We start from the raw sequence: 20269 nt of genomic DNA on the forward strand, positions 1-20269 counted from the left end.
GATTCTGAAAACGAAACCATTTTCCGGTTAATCATAACTCGCCGAAAAATAGCAATCAGCATTGCGTTTCTCGCGAAAATCGAAGTGAGCGTATAATATTACCGTTCTGAATCATATTTCGGACGCTTAAGGCATATGATGCAGAAAACAGATCTAAACTTTATGCACAGGAATTATTTGGTTGATATTTTCAATGAATTAGTTCAATATGCTTTTAAGCTTTCTACTTTGGTACCTAATTGATTGAAAACATTAAAAAACCATCGTATAGAATGTTTTTCAAATGAAGTGAATGAGAATTAAATTTCGGACACTATTCATGAAAAAATCATATTTCGGACAGATTGAATTCAAATTTCGAACACTTCATTTTGTGATCATTTGAAGAAAAATTACATTATACTTGATTGTATTTTATAGTCAACCGCGAAACACCAAGCAATCATAGTAAGCTTCTACCGGTGATGATAACTTATAAAACACGAGAGACATTTAAATATTGATGAATGGTTAAATTCTACATGCTCACGTTAAGCAAATGTCAAACCCAAACGATAATGAGTAGTGCTGTTGGATTTTTTTTCCTACTATTCTATAATTCAAATGTTTTTTTTTTTTTTTTCTGTATTATAGTGACTTTCAACTCATTTGGCTGGTTCGTCACTTATACTTCCATTTTTGGAAGAATGTCGGGAGTGAGAATTGAACTCGTGACCTTTAGCGTGAGAGGCATGGATGTTACCACTACGCCAGATCGCCTCCTCAATTCAAATGTAATTCTCATAGGAAATGATAGTGAAACCAAGGAATTACTCTAAAGAAGCATTTGTGATATTAATTTCCTAGGTATATCATCAGTGCATTTAGCGTTTCAAGATATTATTACAAAGTGTCCGAAATATTTATTTATTTTTATTTATTTATTTATTTTTTAATATTTCTTCAACTGACTTTTTTTTGTCTTATTGAACATTTCAATTCTTATACTCTACGAACAAAATTTCACACAATAAACAATACAAACAGTTATCGTCTTGAATAGAGTCGTTGTTGAAACGTCTTAGTAGTCAAGTAAAAATCAAATAGCTCAAAATTGTCATTAAAAATACTGCACATATATCGAATTGGTTCATGTTGTGCATATTCTACATTTCGTGTACCAAGCTGTAAGAAATTTCGCTGTCGCAGTCTTCTCTCTGGTACATAGAAATTGATTTCGGCGAGGATATTCGGGGCATCAATTTCTCCTTTCAGCACTTTCGCCATAAAAACTGCTTGAGCTACCGATCGTCGTTTTTCAAGGGTGTGCAGACCGAGAAGCTGGCACCGATCCTCGTACGGCGGCAAGTTAAGCGGATCTATCCACGGGAGAGAGCGGAGAGCGTATCGAACGAATTTCCGCTGCACTGCTTCAATCCTGGCAATCCAATTAGCGTGGTATGGACACCAAGCAACCACACTTGCCTCCAAAATAGATCTCACCAATGAACAATATAGAGATCGTAGGCATAATGGATCCCGGAACTCTGTTGAGATTTTGAAAATGAACCCAAGTTGCCTATTTGCTCTAGAGAAAACGTCACTATAGTGTATTCGAAATGTCAGGCCACTATCCAGTATAACGCCCAAGTCTCGTACTTGAGCTACTCTTGACAGAGATTGTCCTGCGATGGAGTAGTCAAATACAATTGGTTTGGTCTTTCGATGGAAGGAGATGATGCTACATTTTGAGATGCTGACTGTCATGAAATTGTGAGTGCACCACATTTCAAAACGATCTACCATTCTTTGAAGTACCAAACAATCGTGCAGGCTCCTAATAATCATATATATCTTAACGTCGTCTGCATAAAATGTCCGGCATCCAGGTGGAAGGATTATGTCGATTTCGTTTATGTATAATACGAATAGCAGTGGCCCTAAATTGCTCCCCTGTGGTACTCCGAATGAGTTGGAAAATGTTTCAGATAATTCAGATCCGATTTTGACACACAGCATGCGATCCCACAGGTAGGATCTGAACCATGTGACGAAAGCGGGAGACAATTCCAATTTTCGCCAGCCTTGCTAATAATATCCCATGATCAACACGATCGAACGCTGCTTTGAGATCCGTATAGATAGCGTCGATTTGAGTACCAGAATTCATGCCACGTAAGCATGTGGTGATGAATTGAACAAGATTCGTTGATACAGATCGCTTTGGAAAGAATTTATTTATTACCTAAGTAACTCCAGGCACCTCCCATTTTAATAATTATGTGTAATTTTGTGTAGAGTTTAAGTTACATTTTAAGTTATAAAAAATAAAGTCAGTTGAGTCTTAAGTGTGAAATAAGAAAGGAGTGTTTCATTTACCCCGACTTTCACCTCACATGTAATGAATGAGGGTGTCAAAAGATGTGATAAATATTCATTTTAGGAGCAGTTTAGTGCAAGGTTTTGAACGTTACTACCTCTTTTCGGGCTGAACGGAGTGGTATGATAATCATTTTATTCGAAAGACAAAATTTCCACGAGTTATATGATTGTTAATTATTGACCCGAAAACTTGTTTCAATAGCTTCAAAATTGCTTATTGAAACCGTATATAAAATCGCATGCGCTCTGGAAATCCCTTCAGTTGATGCGGCGATGTGAGATGAGGACGGTCGCACTCAGACGCCTATGTATTATGGTCTTCTTTCCCAATTTAATTTCTCTTCTGCAGTTGAACCGAACGGATGGCTATAAAACATGACGCTTTCGTTCATTTCTACCTCTACTCTCGCACTGTGAGGACTCGTTTCATCGCGGCCAAGCAGACAACAACTCGTAAATCTATCGGTGGTAAGGCACCACGAAAGCAGCTCGCAAAAGCGCGCCAGCTACAGGAGGTGTGAAGAAGCCACATCGCTACCGACTGTGGTTTGATTCGTGGAATTATCCAGGACTTCAAAACCGACCTGCGTTTCCAAAGTTTTCCGCCGTTATGGCACTGCAGGAGGCAAGCGAGGCATATTTAGTCGGCCTGTTCGAAGATTCCAATTTGTGTGCTAATCCACGCAAAACACGTCACATCATGCCCAAGGACATCAGCTGGCCCATCGTATCGCAGGAGAGCGTATCGTAGCTGCGCTTCCGCTTTCGTCATTATTATCTTAGTGCTTTTGCATATAATCAACGGCCCTTTTCAGGGACACCAAATTTATGGATTAGAGTTCAGAAAAGTTTTTGCAGGCCGAACTGAAAGAAGCTTTAAAAAAAAATGGTGGTGTCGGTGAAAACGGTGGTGAAAAATGGTCGATGATAATTCGATACCGATGGATTCCATTGACTATGGATTTTATAATGACGAATACGAAATATATGATAGTGGATATTTCACCATATCGAAGAAATCACTTTGATGAAAGCTGCGCTATAAAATTATTTGTGTACGAATGCCGCAATCGATAGTCGATTCTAATTTGCGTTGGGTATTTCCTCGGAGGACTCGATTCCTCCTTTGAGCATTAATAATCTCTTTCTGGCAAAACGAAGTATTTAGCGAAATCCGAGGTATCGGTGATAATTCGATACCGATGGGTGCCATCGACTATGGATTTGATAGTGAAGAACACGATAAGATATGGTGTAGTGGATATTATATTACATATCAATATTTATTTACGAACGCTGCAATCGTTCGTCGTAATCGGGGTTTATTGGGTGTTTCCGAGGAGCAATCGATTCCCCCTTTTAGCGTTAATAATTCTTTTCTGACTAAACGAAGTGGTATGATAATCACTTTATTCGAAAGATGAAATGTCTATGATTTATATGCTTGTTACGTATTTATTGCTAAGTCAACGTTAGTCCTACGTCCACTTTGCGGTTATATCAAAGATATAATCCATTTCTAGTTTTTAGGTTACATTAGTTTCTGATTACAATTCTAATGATGGGTGTAACAAAATAAATTGTATGTATCCCCTATGAATTAATACATCACTAATGCTCAATCCTAACAACCGAATTGCGTGTCAGAAGGCACTCAATATGTAAATGTTTACAGGTTCTTACCTATCTACTAGTAAAAGCCACCGTAAACAGTGCAGCGGAATCACGTGTGTCAATTAAATTATAGACATTCATGCAATTATCGCATGACTAATATTGACTCAGATATACACGGACAACCAGTAAACCAGTTGCATCCTGAAAGATTGTCGTTTTAACACTTACGATCCCGATTCCACCTTCCAATCCCTTAAACACCTCACACTTCACTACTGCACAATCACACGCTAAATTAACCAAAACAGTAACAACAACATATCGGAAGCACTTGAATTACGAAAGGGGATATCGTCGGGCTTCCCACACTCAAAATCACCCTTCTTCATCCTTACCCTCCGACTATGTCGGGCCAGATAGAGAGGCACACGAACCGTCTTACAAATTTCAACCACCGGAAATGGAATAAAACCGGTTTGTCATCGTTTAGGCTTTCAGGCAGAACCACCGGCATTGATAAGCCGGGATTTGGTCCCCTGTTTGCCGCTTATTCTCTTTCCTCTCGAGTTGCGGATCTATCCAGTATCAGCCTCCGTCCCCCGTCGGGAACTGATAGCTTGAGTGGGGGATGGACACGAGAAATTCGCGAAGTTTGCAACCTAAAGGATCGAAAACTTCTATGTGATGAATCCAATTTTTATCGTTTACTAGCCGCTTCGGAAGATTCCACGTCGGAGTCAAATTCGGTGAATAAATCGCTTCCCGGCTCACAGCAATATGACACCCTTCACCCTCTGGGTGGGGTGGGGTCCAAATCCCACCGCTGACAGTGTTGGAAAAACCAACCTCTAAATGTTTACATACACTTGCTTCTTCCCGGTCGACGGGTCCCTCTCCGCATATCCATCACTTCCGTCCGGAGCTTAACCCGAGCGCTTTTGGGTGTGTTGTATTTTTCGAAGCGCTTGGGAGTCGATTTGGAATTGCTAAAAGGGATAAATTCTGAAGTAATGCTCTCGTTTTAGGAAGGAGGGTTTCCCGTTTTGCCTCCTCCTCCTGACGATGATAACTTTCCTTTTTTTTTTTTTGTTTGTGCTCCTTTTCTCGCTGGTCGTGTTTTTCCCCCTCGGGCGGATGAAAGGTTAAGTGATATTCGAATGCTCCGGGTAGGACCGTGCGCTCTCTGAATAATAAGAGAACATTAAGATATGAATATTTGACCTCGCATCTGTCATTTTTTTTCTTGCTGGTAGACGAATTTTGGTTCGGCGTAACGATAACTGGTGCCATTATATTTCGTGGCTGTGGGGCAGTCGTATTCGATGAATGGGGTTAGGTTGTTGGCAGAATTGCAGTCATTTTTACAGAGGTCGCCCGATAAAGTAAAACTACAAGCTACAAAAATCATTGCCGCCTTCCTGCCGCAAATGAATCAACAGCTATAAAAAACAATATTGAGTGCGTGATTCGAATTTATTGGATTCTGTCCGCCGTAAGAAAAGCCACGTCATCTCTTATACACTTTTACGTTCATTATCCGCATAAACGTTCTGATTTGATCGGTCTTATCACCTACCAAGGATCCTGGGCTTCGGGGGGCCAACACACGTCCACGTATGCACTAACACACAGTCACAGAGAGCGAAGCATCACGTATGTTCGTCGCGTGCTGGCGAAAATATTCAGCTGATGCAGGATTTCAAGCATTTGCGCCATGCTCTAATATTTCCCTGAAGAAGTGGGGTGTGGAGGAGTTCTCCCAACACGCACGCGGGGCCCTCTCTCTCACTCTCTGTCGCTACTCATTTTCTAAGCTTACAATCCGGAACTGGTCTTTCTGCTTCGAGGCACTGGCAAAAGTGCGTTCATCCTTTCGCATGGATCTTTGGCAGCCAAGCGTTTCAAGATTGGCTCTCATTTACTCTTAATTAGAGTAATGTTTATTCACACCTCCCATACCGCTCTTAACGACTCCCGTACCCCAGCTGGGAACAGCCAAGAGGACACGGGCATGTGATACATATAGTGGGCGCTCCGAGACCCCCGCCCCAGGAGAAAGAATGATGGAAGTATTTAATGAAGATTGCCGACTCATCAGAGTGTGATTTAAGGATGTTCTTAGCGCACACGTAAATGGACCCGTCGACTACGGTGCGGCTGTTGTGGGAGAAAGTTTCTCTGCTAATGGACGCCTTCTCCGACCCGACACGGGTGGCAAACTGGCCAGCCGCCGTAGGGGCCTATATATGATTGCTGCTTTGATTCCGTAGCTCGGAGCAGAACGTCTCGTAGGTGTGACCTTGGACGGCAACATTTCAAGCCATCTGAATCTTTCATTTGGTGAACTATCAACTATATACTTATGAGGTTTCCATTTAAGTTTTTTGACGTAGAACTACGTATTCCAGGACAAGAGCATTTTTTTGTCTGGCAATACATTTATTCAATTGTATGTGCACAATTTTGTCCCACAGTTTTTCGCAATCTTTCACGCAGCTCAAAAATTCTGTTCATTAAGCTTTCAAAAAGCATAACTCAAAAACAAAAAAAAACACCTATTTGATTTCTGGATAAGTTATGTAAAAAGTAAAAAATATAAAAAGTTTCGTCATTAGTCTCGAAATCATGTAAATTATAAAAAAACAAATACAATCAATTATCATAAAAACAAAATCCAAGTTTTTGCAAGTGTAATATGTTTTTCAATGAAGATTATCTCATTCGCTTCAATTTGATATGTCGTTCATCCGAATCGGTCAGTTAGTTCAAAAGTTATGAATTTTTCCTTTTTGGAAAAAGGAGGAAAAATTGATTTCATGGACCACCGGCCATCTTTGAAAAATCATAACTTCAAAACGAAAAAAAACACTTCTCTGATTTTTAGATATGTTATGTAAAAAAACATTAGCGTTCAAGAAAAAAATATAAAAAAATATTACCCCTTTGGTACCGAGACCACGAATACCATAAAAAACAAATACAATTAATAATTATTAAAACAAAATTCAATTTTTTCTGAAGTATAGTATTTTTGCAAAGAAGAATAGCATCTCTCTTCCACGCCAACTTCAAATTTGATAAGTTTCGACAATGTTCCTTCGATCATACGAGTCGCTTCGGAATGGATACATATTAAACGGAAAGAAATGTTAGCATTGTACAAGTGCAGATTAGAGAGATAAAATTCTCATATGCAGAGTATCATAACAATTCTGATTTCAAACCAGGAAAATTTTTGCCATGTATATTTAGTACGGATAATTTTAATTCTAACGGAACAAAAAGTTTAAAAATCAGGATCTTTTCAGTAAAATCAGACAAAATTGAATGTTTTTTCAGAATATCAGGGAACGTGCCAAAAGTGTGGGCAATGCTGAAAAACCATGAAGATTGGCATTCCTAGTCACAAACCTGATGCAAATGGACGTTTTTCCACATATTACTGATAGGAAAGTGCTGAACACAGCCAGGTATGGGCAAAATCACATCGAAATTCGTTCAACAACACTCATTCACAGATGAAACTCACCCTTCTATTCCCCGTTTGTGTCTCACTTTATTTGAGACAGAAAGCATTCACCTATTATCTTCGCAAAGTTCATACTCGAGCTAAACGGAAAAATACTCAGAGAATTTTGCATTCTCTCATTTGCCTCTCGAAATGACGTTAGATGGTGATAGAATCAAATTTGAAACTTTTGCTTAAGCCAGCGAGGGTCTCTGTAAAATCATTCGTTTTTCACTCAAATAGCAATCATTGAGCCTCGATCGCGGCAGTAAAATATAGGTAGATAGTTGAAATCGAGTTGTTTTCTGTGCACCATTGCAATTTCATTTTTGACGTAGAACTACGTCTTTCAGGAAGGGTGCCAAATCAGAAAACAGATCACGTTTTTGTGAAATAAAGTTAACGTTAATAACTATTTTCACTGTGAACGAATTCTCATGATTTGCATACCAATCGAATCGGAAATTCTCTAAAATTTAATTGATATACTATACATTACAATTCACTAATCTCTAAACGGTTTAAATGCATGAAAACTGGAAGAAATTCCTTTTTTCCCATACATTTGTTCTGCCGATTTGTATGCAACTCTACCCGTATTTCGAATGCTTATAACTCGAATATTTCTTAACAGATCGGAAAGATGTTTGCATCAATTGATGGGAAATATTTCTACGCGTCTATCAAAATTAATAAAATTTTATTTTTCATGAGATGAACAATTGAAAAACTGTAAAATGTCAAGTGTTATCTAAACGCCCTAACTGCCAAGTTTTGATTGACCCGATTTACGGTTTCCCCAACACAGACTTCAAAACCGATGTACCTGTGGAAATCCGTTTTGCAAATATGCATGCAAATAGGGGGTATTTTTGTTCCCACTGAGCTGTGTTTCCCTAACACGGACTTCAAAATTAATGTGCCTGGGGGAATCCGCTTTGCAGATACATGCAGGTTGGGGTTATTTTTTTGGTGTTGAGTACTTTTGTACTCGCTTGTCGTTGTGCAGACCGGAATATGTTTCCCTAAAACGTATTTTTAAACTGAGAAGCCTGGCAACATCGTCATTTGAGACACTAGATGTGAATGAACTTTTGCGGTTCGAGAACTATGTAAACATGAGATGTGCAATAATTTCAGAGGGAAACGTAAAATACAATGATCGTTTGACAATTTGTCCGTTCACATATTTTGGTAGTTCTAGGCATCATATGAAACGTAAAAGGACGTTCATCAAATTTATTTGTAACGAAGAACATAATTCATTACGAAAATTTCGATTCATTCTGAAATAATATTCGAAGTGGTAAACAAGTGGATTGCATAATGCAATTGCGTAGTTCTACGTCGAAAATATGCGGTCGTGTCCTAGATACAACCCCTTACATTTTTTTTCTAGTATGGAATGATCTAAGCCGACGCAAAAGACCATATTAACGCAAGTTATTGGTGTGCGGGAAGGTAGATTCATGTGCATTGCCGACAACAAATGCACTTGAATGCTAACAAGGAAGAGAGTAGAAGGGAAAATAAAATCATACATACACGCAGATTGAGTCTATTTTGACTCACTCGTTATTTTGTTTCGTGCGATCCTTCCAAAGGAGTTTTCATGCATTGAATGTTGTTTTCCACTCTTTGTTTTGTTATGTTCACTCTCAGTCCCGAATGAGATGGTCGGAGAGTGTAAAATAATTCATCGTGCAATCTCACGATTGCTTGCTGCATTCTGTTTGCCATGATTATTCCAAGCAGATACAAGAGTGATTTAGAATAAGGTGTGGAAAATGGGCGAATGAACTTTTCCATACCTGGACACAGCTTGATTGACCTTTTCAACAACTTCAATAATGCGTGTTCCCAGATTAGATATATTCACTCTCTTGGAAACATCAATTAATTTCGCATAACTTACGGTTGACACAAATCAGGTTGCGACGTACCTGACGTTGTATTCAATTAACAAATTGTCTTCGTTCGATCAGTGCGATGAAATACGAACGTATCGAAATCAGAACAGAGCCATCAATTAGCTATCCCTTCTATACGCAATAAAAAAGAACCGGCCATCCTCTGCCCACTGCAGTCATCCCACAATCAATTCACTCAATCTCATATACCATCCAGTGGGATCCAGCTTTTTTTTTGTTTTTGTTGCTATTCCTTATCGTTCCTTCGACTCTTTCCGTGTGTTATCGTCAAACTTTGTTAAATTATCCACACGTGTTCCGACAGCTACAAGAATCGTCCGTTCGTTTGTTCGTTGTGTTGTCCTCTCGCCTCACGAACCCAAGCCTAATATAGTGACTTACCTACACGTGAGAGCTCTCGGGTGGGGAAGAAGTACGGCTGTCGCTCCTTGTTGTGTCTGGCTGGAATAGTCTCCGGGAGCATGAAGGATAATCTGATTACATGGAATAGGACTCGGGCGGATCCCCGGCTCGCTCCTATTCCAAGTCGAGGAAGTCGACAGCGGCACACATACACGCCAAGTAGGACTGATTGAGATGAAGCAACAGTATAAATAATTCCATTCATTAAAGCTTAATGAGCCAAAGTCGGATGAGGGTCGCTCATTTAAAGGCTTCATCACCGTAAATCGTCCCATTCCATCTGAAGTGGCAGGAAATTGTTTTTTTTTTAATTTTCATTTGTCGCTTCCTTGCTGGGCTGGCCACGGTGGCTGGGACGGAACCGGTTGGCACTAGAGCAAAACGACTTCCGTACATCCCGCAATGCTCAGGGGAGGTGGAGGTAAAACGGACATGTTAAGAAGAACTTTAATTATATCTTTGAAAATTCATGTTTCTCGATACTTTGATGCAGTTTCTTGCGACTCAATATGCTGTTCTTCTACCTAATTGGCCAAATATTTTACAAAAAAGTATTTTGAATATTTTTTACTGAAATTAAAACAAACCGAAAAGTACAAAATATTTTTCGACGCGGGTAATATGAACATATAGTGGGAAGAATATGGACAGGTTTGTAATATATGAAGCGTAGAGGTTTATCGATTGCGAGAGGAATAATTTTATTCAACCAAGGTCTGAACTCATCACGAATGTCCGTTAAATGATGAAAAAATCGAATTAATCCACCTAGAAGTGATATCGTGCTTTCAGCAGTATAAACGAACAAACCCTCAACTATTTTGCTTTTGGTTCCTGTCAGCTTCTAAACAGTCCACATTTGGCGAGTTGATTTCCATTTATAGACGTAGGACATTCCTTAGCAATAGATTAAACAGACTTTTCACAGTCCGTCTTACTCCCACTGGCAACTGCCCTTTTTACACCACCAATACAATTATTTCATTAAATTAAATTTTGCACTCAAAAATAAATTTACTTTTCCGTACATACCTAATACTCACAAACCGAAATATAACCGTCAGCGAATTGAATTTTGATATTAAACCACTCAAAATGCTTAACATAGAAGCAGCTAAAATTACATCCACACGCGGAATCATGTATGATTTTCTATTTTTGTATCCCTTTTCCACTTTTGATTAGTATTCATTGCCATAGGGTGGCTTAAATATTATAGAATAACATGTAGATGGTGTTCTCATTAACCGAAATATGAAATTCAAAATTTTACTGTACAAATCAACCACCTGTCCATATTACTCATATTATTCGGACAGTGGTATTACCCGCGGTTCCCCTATAGCTTAAGCATCGCTTGGTGCTGCTCACTCCTTTCTACGCCTATTTCAGAACTGACAACACCTTCTTGAAGACGCGTACACACAAACACACACACACACACACACAGGAGCCGGGTCACTAGCAAGTGAAGCGAAACAATACAAAAAAAAGCTGAAATCCGTTTCCAGTCACTCGAGAACCCGGGAGAAATCCTCGCGCATGTCTATAAACACAATATGAATAATTGATTATTCTTATGTTCCGGGAAGGTGAGACGCACTTTTTTGTGTGTTCTGTTCCGTTTCGCATACACACGACTCGGCATTGAACTCCGTGGAATATTATATCCTGCGTGCCGAAGAAAGAAATTTTCTCATACATTCGCTGGTGAAGGTCGTTCCCGCGGAGGTAATTTGAACCAATAGGCGAAAGTTTGTCGGTGTGGATGTGCGCGTTATCATTTCACGCTTTCTGAGATCGGTTCTGAAATCACCGGAAAACCACCGTTCTGTTCGGAGTACGCGTTAAAAACAATTTTCGGAAAAAAAAATCTTGAAGGAATTAAAAGCTGGTGATCCAGTTTCGATGCATCGATCTTCGATTTGGGGTTACTGCGCAATCAATAATCCATGATTCCCTATCCTCGTTAAATGGAGACTTTGCCCCCATTACATTGTCCTCAGAATAAATTTCATTACGAGTAAATAAATTAATAATGAAAATTACACTTTTTCTGTTATTCTGTACCCATGATGTTTTTTTCCGCGTCACAGTACTTCTGGTAGGCTGTCATTAAGCTTTTTTCTTTGTGGTTATTTCTTTTGCTCTTAATTTGTTCCCGATTTTTTCCAGTTACAATGAAAGAATGGGTGGCTACAAACAGTTGCAGGGGGTGGAGATGATTGGAATAATATGCATTTTAGTCGTAGCTTTGTCCATGTTGCAGCTGTCAAATGGCGAAATTCCGAGGAACAGAAAGAAAATTACTAAGAACCTTAATTTCTGTAACAAACAAATGTCTCTGTGACACTTAACAACGCTCCTACGCTCAAATTTAATCGATCTAATCAACCCGGAAAAAATAACACGCTACTGGCAACTATTTTCAACTTTACTTTTGTTTCCTAATTTCATGAAATATCTTTTTCACTTGTAATGTTATTCTCAAATCAATCAGTATCATGGAAACATCCCAGCATCTCCCAAGGTGAATTACTCCGTGCATTTCGCTCTCGTACTTCCGCTAGCGGTGGATTAACCACTGGGAGGATTAGTCTTATAAATATAAATTTGGGAAGGTTGACACTTTACGATAATGTGCCTCCATCCACCGGAGGGTGGGAAAAGTTGTATTTTTTTTTACTTGTACACTTCGTCCCGTTGCTGAAGCGACCAGGTGCGAAAAAGGGTATACTGATGGAGTAGTTCCAATCAGCAGACACAATTTATTTATCGGATTTTTTATATCTTTCGCAGGGATGATGCGAGAAAAGAAAGGAAAAAGGATCGATTGTTGAGTTTTCTTTTTTAACAAATTGGAATGGAAGCGGTCCATTTATCCAAATTGATAACAATCGCATCGCATGGTGATTTTTGGATAAATAGAAGATTGGGATGTTTGTATGTTATGAGCCGAGATAGAAGGATATTCTATTTTCACTAGACATGAGACTATCCATATATCCACGGATGCGCGAAGAAAAATGAAAAAAGAGAATAAAGTTTTGTAGTGAGCAGCAGGAATGCTAGGTTTGAGGACATGTCTTCATTTTGAAGATATTTGACTTACTGTGAAGACATTTAATTTTGTGGAGACATTTTGAAGACATTATGAAATATGTGCAGACATTTCAGTATGATAGCGTATGTGAATTTTTGAGAGATATTATTTTCATAAATTCCTAACTGTTGGCCGGAAAGATCGTCAAAAGAAGTAGGGCTTTTGTATCAGTGTCACTCGATCGCTTTTTTATCAGTGTCACTTGTTTTGTTCTTAGTAATCAACAGAGCTTTTGCCTCGGGTTTTTTTAGTGTTCAACTAACAATAATCACACCTCGGATAAACCTCAATGGTTATGATATCGCCACTGCGCAAAGCTAGTCTCGGAGTCATTCACTCGCTTTTTCAAACTTTTCCAGGCAGAAAATTCACAAGTATATAGAATGAATTCAAAAATGAGGGACCTCTAATGTCTCTAGTAGACATTAGTTCATTTGCGCTAGAAAATTTGAATGATATTTTTATTAATTTGGACCTATATTATACAATAGATTAATCTAGATCTTTCAAACGACTACTTTACAAAACGAAGGTATTCCGGTTACACACCGTTTGAATAATCAGTTTTATGGATATGGTTTGAGCTACAACCAACAAATCAAAGCTGAAATACACAAATTGAGTTATCACAGTTCCGTTTTTGTTGAAAAACTGGGGCGATGTTCACTCAACCAACGGTAGATCAGACTAATTATCATTTCTAAACTCATGACATTTAGTTCGCAGTTTTGAAATATATTCTTTGTTCACATTTATTGAAATAAACTTCAAAACCTCGAGGCAAGTTCAGTGGAATGTGCTATATAACAATGCCAATTAATATACAATTGAATAGGCTATCAAACTTGGTCCAAATGTAAGCTATGAATTTTAGTTTTTTCGATATGGCTGTGAAGACTTTTGAAGACATTTTTTCATACCATGTTAAGACATTTGAAGACATTTTTACGTACAATGTGAATACATTTGCAAAAATCATCTGGCATCCTTGGTGAGCAGATAGGATTAAAGCGAGAGGGAGATACTGTTAGAGTGGGAAGAACTTAGCCTTAGAACGAAGCGTGTGGAATTAAACAAAAACTATGGGTGGGTTATACCTAAGATATAACCGTAAGGTTGACGTAGGACTAGCGTTGGCTTAGTCATCATTTGAGTGTATTAAATTATTGATTAAACAATTTCCGATTTCAATTGCCAACAAATCCCAATTTAGGTCCAATTTATGTCAATTCATGAATTGTGACAGAATACGTTCTTCGTTGCAAATATGTATGTCATGATTCCTTGTTCATTTCATTCACTTATGTTGGACTTCCGGAAGAATGGCTAAACGATCAATGTATTTTACATTTCACTCTGGGTATAAAAGTACCCACACCTTGCATATATTTTCAATGTCGATTTCTTCAAACTCTTTGGTTTTGAAGTCTGTGTTGGGGAAACTCATTCCGTTCTGTAGAAATGTATGCGACTACAAAAGTATCTTCACCATGCATCTATTTTGCAACACCGGTTGCCCCAGGCTCATTGGAAGGATTTTGAAAAAAAAAATCCAGCACCCCAGCGTCACTTTCTCATTTTCGAAGCATTGAACATACACTCTGGTACAGAAATGAAAGACGTAATCCTACTTCAAAAAAAAAAACTCATAAAAATGCACACGCAAACGTCAACGGTCCACGGTGAATGTCAACGTCAACGTAAAAGTCATCTTCAACACGCAAACATAAACACCCTTGCACAGGTACGCGCACATGCTCACAGATGCATACCTAGAGTTAATCAAAAATTGCTGATTGCAAAATCAAATGCGTTCCCCCGGTAGTGAGCGCCGCTCGATGAACCAGCCTTGTGCGGGCCATTGATGGCTATTGCCAGAGTGAACATGTTGAATGTTAAATGTAAAAACTAGCTGTCGATTTAGGACCACCCCGACTTACCATGTACCACAGACCTCGAATAACGACATGCCATGTACCACAGGTAACAGGTAGAATCAATTTATATAGCTTATTTTGATGAATATATCACAACCAATTAAAAATTATTTGTTATGTAATGTTTCGCAATCTAAAATAACATTTAACTCATTTTCTATACATGTCAAATAGATTTCTTCTTTGTTTTTGAAGCAATGTAAACGAAAAATGGCGCATGGAAGAGAAAAAGGAAGACAAAATGACAGAGAACCACAAAAAAATCGCCATTGACATCTTTCATTTGACACTACAGAAAATTCAGTAGGCACAGTGCCTGAGATATAAAGGATCGGACCACCTCCCCCTATAGGTTGGATCTTCGGAAGGGGAAGCGGAGGTCTCAAAGGAAAGTGAGAAGTGTTTAGAATAATAACATGCTTATAGCTTGCTACAATACGGTTGAATTCATATTCAATACACTTTATCGATTTTGTCACATGACAACGTTTTTTGGAGACTGTTTTTTCGCACAGAGCGTGTTGTCATGTCACAAAATGCATGCCGATTTGTGTAAAGTTCTTGCGAGTTTTGACGTGGAACTACGTCTAACCTTTCAATATCGGGGACTATTTCAAAGTTTCGAATGGTTTTGAAAAAAAAAATTCCCACGTATGTTTTTGTCCGCAACATATATAGTGGAAATAGTGAAACAAATGAACAATGCAACGACGAAAGAGGTTGATTTTACTCCTACATGCAATAAGCAGCATTCCTCCATTCCATTCAATTCGAGAGTATGCTTACATGGCATGGCTTCTGGGAGTGTAGTTGCTATGCCCATTTTTGCATCGCTCAGTGAACCATGATGCATCGAAGAGCGATGCATATATAAGAGAAAGGCGGAATATTCAACATTCTTTATTTCTCTTCCATGCGCCATTTTGCGTCAAACTCCGACCAGCATGATGAGTGTTGAGAGTTTGAGAAGCGCAAAAATGGATAGCAACAACATCCACGTTGATACGAAGCGCGATGCATATATAAGAGAAGGGTGGAAGATACAATATTCATTCATAAGAGAAAAATGAACTCTTATGGCGGGTTTAGATTAGGGATATCTATAGCTATAGATGGATTTATTCACGTGAAAATAGGTATAAACGGGTGAGAATAAATATGATACACTTATTCGAGGTATATATAACTTGAATAAATTCAACATATGTAAACGCTTGTGAATTTCTCACTGGTGAGAAATCACTAAAGTTGGATGCAGTTCTACTTCAGGTGAATAAATTCACCGAAGAAATGAATATATTCATTATAGAAGTTCACGCTAGTGTAAACGGTTGATTCGATTTCTATAAATCTCATCATATTTCTTCACATGAATATATCCCTAGTGTAAACCTACCCTTAGAGTTTAAAGTCTCTATAATTCAAAACCAAACCAAACCCAAAATTCATTCACGCTCCGACCAGCTTGATGTGTTGACGTTGAAAGTTTGTTTGGGAATGTTGTTGCTGTGTCCATTGCTCGCCCGGCTCAGTAAAAGCGTTCTGTACAATGAAGGATGCATTGATAAAATTGTATTAAAAATATATTGGGCTGGCAACAAGCGAATTCAACTGTATAATATTCTCAAACTGAAGATTCTTGTAGGAAATATAGATTATAGAATATTACAATCTCCTGTTGATTCCAATTTCTTATCGTTCTGGAAATTTTGTAATGCGAAAAAAAGGTGGTACTTGGTCGTCCGGACTATATGGAAGATGCATTAAAATATCCCAATCAAGCTTCCGGAATTGTGTGGCCTTGCGTTGTCCTGATGGAACACAAAACCTCTTCTGTTGGCCAATTCTGGACGTTTTTGGCCAATCGCTAGCTTCAAATGATCTATTTAATGACAGTAGAGATCTTAATTTAGTGTATTCCACTAAAAAAACTCTTAAAAAAATAAAAATTAAAAATAAAAAAAAACTTTAAAAAAAATAAATTTGAATGAATTTTGCTGTTGCAGTATCGGCACCTTAAACGCCAATAACAATTTCAGCAGCCTGGCTTGCATTTTCACCTTTATAAAATAAAAAGTGTAAAAAAGTAACACCCTGTAACTCACAACTGAATGGAACAAACAAAAAACAGCAAATGAATATTTTTTTAGTGCGAAATCTCATCTTTACAACGAGATCAACGAGATATTGATCACTACAGCTAGTTACCAAGAAAATAACTTTTTGACCAGCCGATATAATACTGCGAGCAAATACTTTTTTTTTGTAATTTATGTTTGAGAATAAGTGACAAGAAATGTATCATTTATTATGTATAGGATTAATTTCATGCCAACTTGTCTTAGGATTTGGCAGGACCATCTCAGATAGCAGTGAAACGTTGTGGGTGTGAAGACATGCGTTATTTAAGCAACTTTGCACACTTGAAATCTTCAAAAAAGAATTTGACTACTTTTAGAAAAGGGCCGAAAAATGTTTCTTATTTTTTTAACAAAAAATTATAAATTGATACCTAAAAAATTTTGGTCAAATAATGTTATTTAAAAAAATATTCAAATTTTCATAAAAAATACAATTTTGTTTAAATTTCCCTGAAAAAAAAACTTATTTTTCCCAAAAACGTATTTTTTGAATTTAAAAAAAAATATATATTTGAATAGCTTTACGATTTCCAACAAGTCGTCAATACGTTGGAAGATAGGCACTTTTACTGGAAAAAAAGTTTTGTAACAACAACTTTTTTACAATTACAACTTATCCTAATTTTGTTTGAAGTCAAGATAGCGATATAGTATATTCGACAAAGTTTTAGATCATATTTAAAGTATGAACTTTCGTCGAAAAAGTCAACTATCTTTTATATTTTCTGGAATAAATATATAGCATTTTTGTGTGAAGACTCCTGAACAAACAATGTTTCACTCGTAATAATTTTTATGTAATTCTTGGGTTAGACATGTTTCTAAATAAAAAAAAGTTTTCGGAACATGTCAATCGCGACAATTTATACATATGAATGTTACGAGTTAAACATTAATTGTAATTTTTCAAAGAAAACATGAAGAAGTTGTAGTTAGAAAAACTTTTTCCCCATTTCCGAAGTATGGATGACTTGTTGGAAATAGTAAGGGCTATGTGCAGGGTTTTCCATTTCGGGCTTCCGAAAGTATACAGCCCTGCGCTGACAACCGTTTGACATAGCTGTCAACCAAAGCGTCATATTGTTAGTTGAATGTCTGCCATTTTACTATATGGATCGTTTTAGCATCGCACAACGTGTTAATTTTGTTAAATTATACTATAAAAATGATGAAAAACCGGCAAATGGTTTTCGAGCATTACGGACGGATTTTGGTCGTCATGGACGGCCTACAGAGCACACAATCGCTAATGTAGTGCGTAAATTCGAACAAACTGGATCCGTAGCGGATATTGTGAAACCTGTGCATCATCGTAATGTGCGTTCGACCGAAAATATTACTGCTGTTGCTGCCAGTGTGGAGGATGACCCGAATGTTTCGATTCCACGGCGTGCTCAGCAATTGGGCTTGTCAAACACATCATTGTGGCGAATTTTGCATTTGGACTTGCACCTACATCCATATAAAGTCCAACTGGTACAAAAATTAGAGCGTGGTGACCATGGAATGCGTCGGGCATACGTCGATTGGGTGAACGAACAACAGCAGCAAAATGCTGAATTTTCGCATCAAATTTTCTTCAGCGATGAGGCACATTTCGAGCTCGGTGGCTATGTGAACACCCAAAATTTCCGTATATGGAGCTCAGAAAATCCACACGTGATTGTTGAGAGGCCATTGCAACCGCCAAAAGTCACTGTTTGGTGCGCATTATGGTCTGGTGGAGTCATCGGGCCGTATTTTTTTGATAATGAGGACGACGAGATTTCATCCTTTGACTAGAATTTTGAAGGTATTATAGTTTTGGAGTTATATTTTTTTTGTAAAAACAAACGAGGAAAATATGTTGGCCCTTTCAAAAAGTAGTGTAATTCTTTTTTGAATATTTTAAGTATGCGAAACTGCTTTAAGGACCCATTTATTTACACCCACAACGTTTCACTGCTACCTGAGATGGTGCTGCCGACGGTCAATCGAGTTGGTATGAAATTCGTCATAGGGCGAACATAAGAAAGCGGAGAAATAAACTTTGCACTAATTTCGCGTGATTGCTTCTTTAGCTGACTATTTTGCCTTCGCTACATAGAAGTTGTTCGACGACGAATCTTGCTTTGCTAGCCGTGTCTTGCATCGCCCGCAAATTAATAATAACTGAGGTGAAAATTCAAGCAGGTATTTATAGATTTTGCGGTTCTACTTCCTGTTTTCAGTGAGTCAAAACGTTGTCACGTCACGCTGGAATGGGACTGTAGCGTTTAATCGTCCATTATTTTTGACAAACGCTCGCTTGTTAATAATACAATGTGCTGTTACCAGACCAATTTTTGGTACGCAGTCACCAATACCTGCGACTATGAAGATGACAGAATATTGACAGCACGTCAAAACTGGCCCTCGCTAAGGAAAGGGCAACGTAGTAGTTGGTATCCCTATAGTTCCAGTATTTAATCAACGAATCTGTCGGAATCGAGTTGTATTCACTAAATACAACTCGTTTCAACTTCTCCAATGTGAAAACTAGCGCCCCCTTATTTGCTCCCCAGCTGCACTCACACACCCCCACGCAAACACGCCATGAAATTGTTATCATGGGAGCAATTTCTTAGAATGGATTCACACGCAACCCGCCATCACATTCTATTTTTACGTCCTATTAACGTCCTGTTGAAAGCCTAGTCCTCGCATTATTAACCTAAACACTCAGAGCACCGCACACATAGACACCGAAGTCTAGAATAATAGAGCACTTTCCCTCGCTGCCAAAAAAGGAAAGAAAGACAAATGGCCGACGGAGGACCGGAAGTGATGAAGGTGAAAAGCGAGAAGAGAAAATAAAAACAAAATAACGCTCCGAGCTGGAAAAGCATTGTCATGGAAGATTTACAAACTTCCCTGTCCTGTGTATGTAGCTTTATGTGCTGCCGCCATACCGAGGAAACAGCCAGACGGCGTGGCGGATTGATGTATTGGAACCATCGGCTCCGTCTAGGCCGCTCTGGCTAAGGTTGCACTGCACGCCGTGTACACTTGATGGACGCGCGAACAGGGCACAGACATCCCGAAAATCGGATAGGATTTTGCGCGGAGCTGAAATTGTGGCTCGAGCAACTGATATCCGGATGCCGCCCCTCCTATCCGAACAACAATCAGTCAGGAAAGGAAGCTTTCAACTTGTCTTTTATTGACACGATGACAACCGTTTCTCGCACTGCCTCGTGTTCCGTGCCATTCGCAACGCGCCGGGTTCTTCCCGCCGGACGGATAAAGCT

General features: G+C 38.6%; 1 protein-coding gene and 1 pseudogene across 9 annotated transcripts in view; one reads left to right on the plus strand and one right to left on the minus strand.

Moving 5' to 3' along the window:
• Positions 1-20269, plus strand: part of LOC129761802 (uncharacterized) — a 652040-nt gene that overhangs the window by 290815 nt on the left and 340956 nt on the right. The gene's annotated exons all lie outside the window — the stretch shown is intronic.
• Positions 13012-13241, minus strand: LOC129763696 (U4 spliceosomal RNA; annotated as a pseudogene).

The sequence above is a fragment of the Toxorhynchites rutilus genome, chromosome 1, assembly GCF_029784135.1.
Source record: "Toxorhynchites rutilus septentrionalis strain SRP chromosome 1, ASM2978413v1, whole genome shotgun sequence".
NCBI classification, from domain to species: Eukaryota; Metazoa; Arthropoda; class Insecta; order Diptera; family Culicidae; genus Toxorhynchites; species Toxorhynchites rutilus.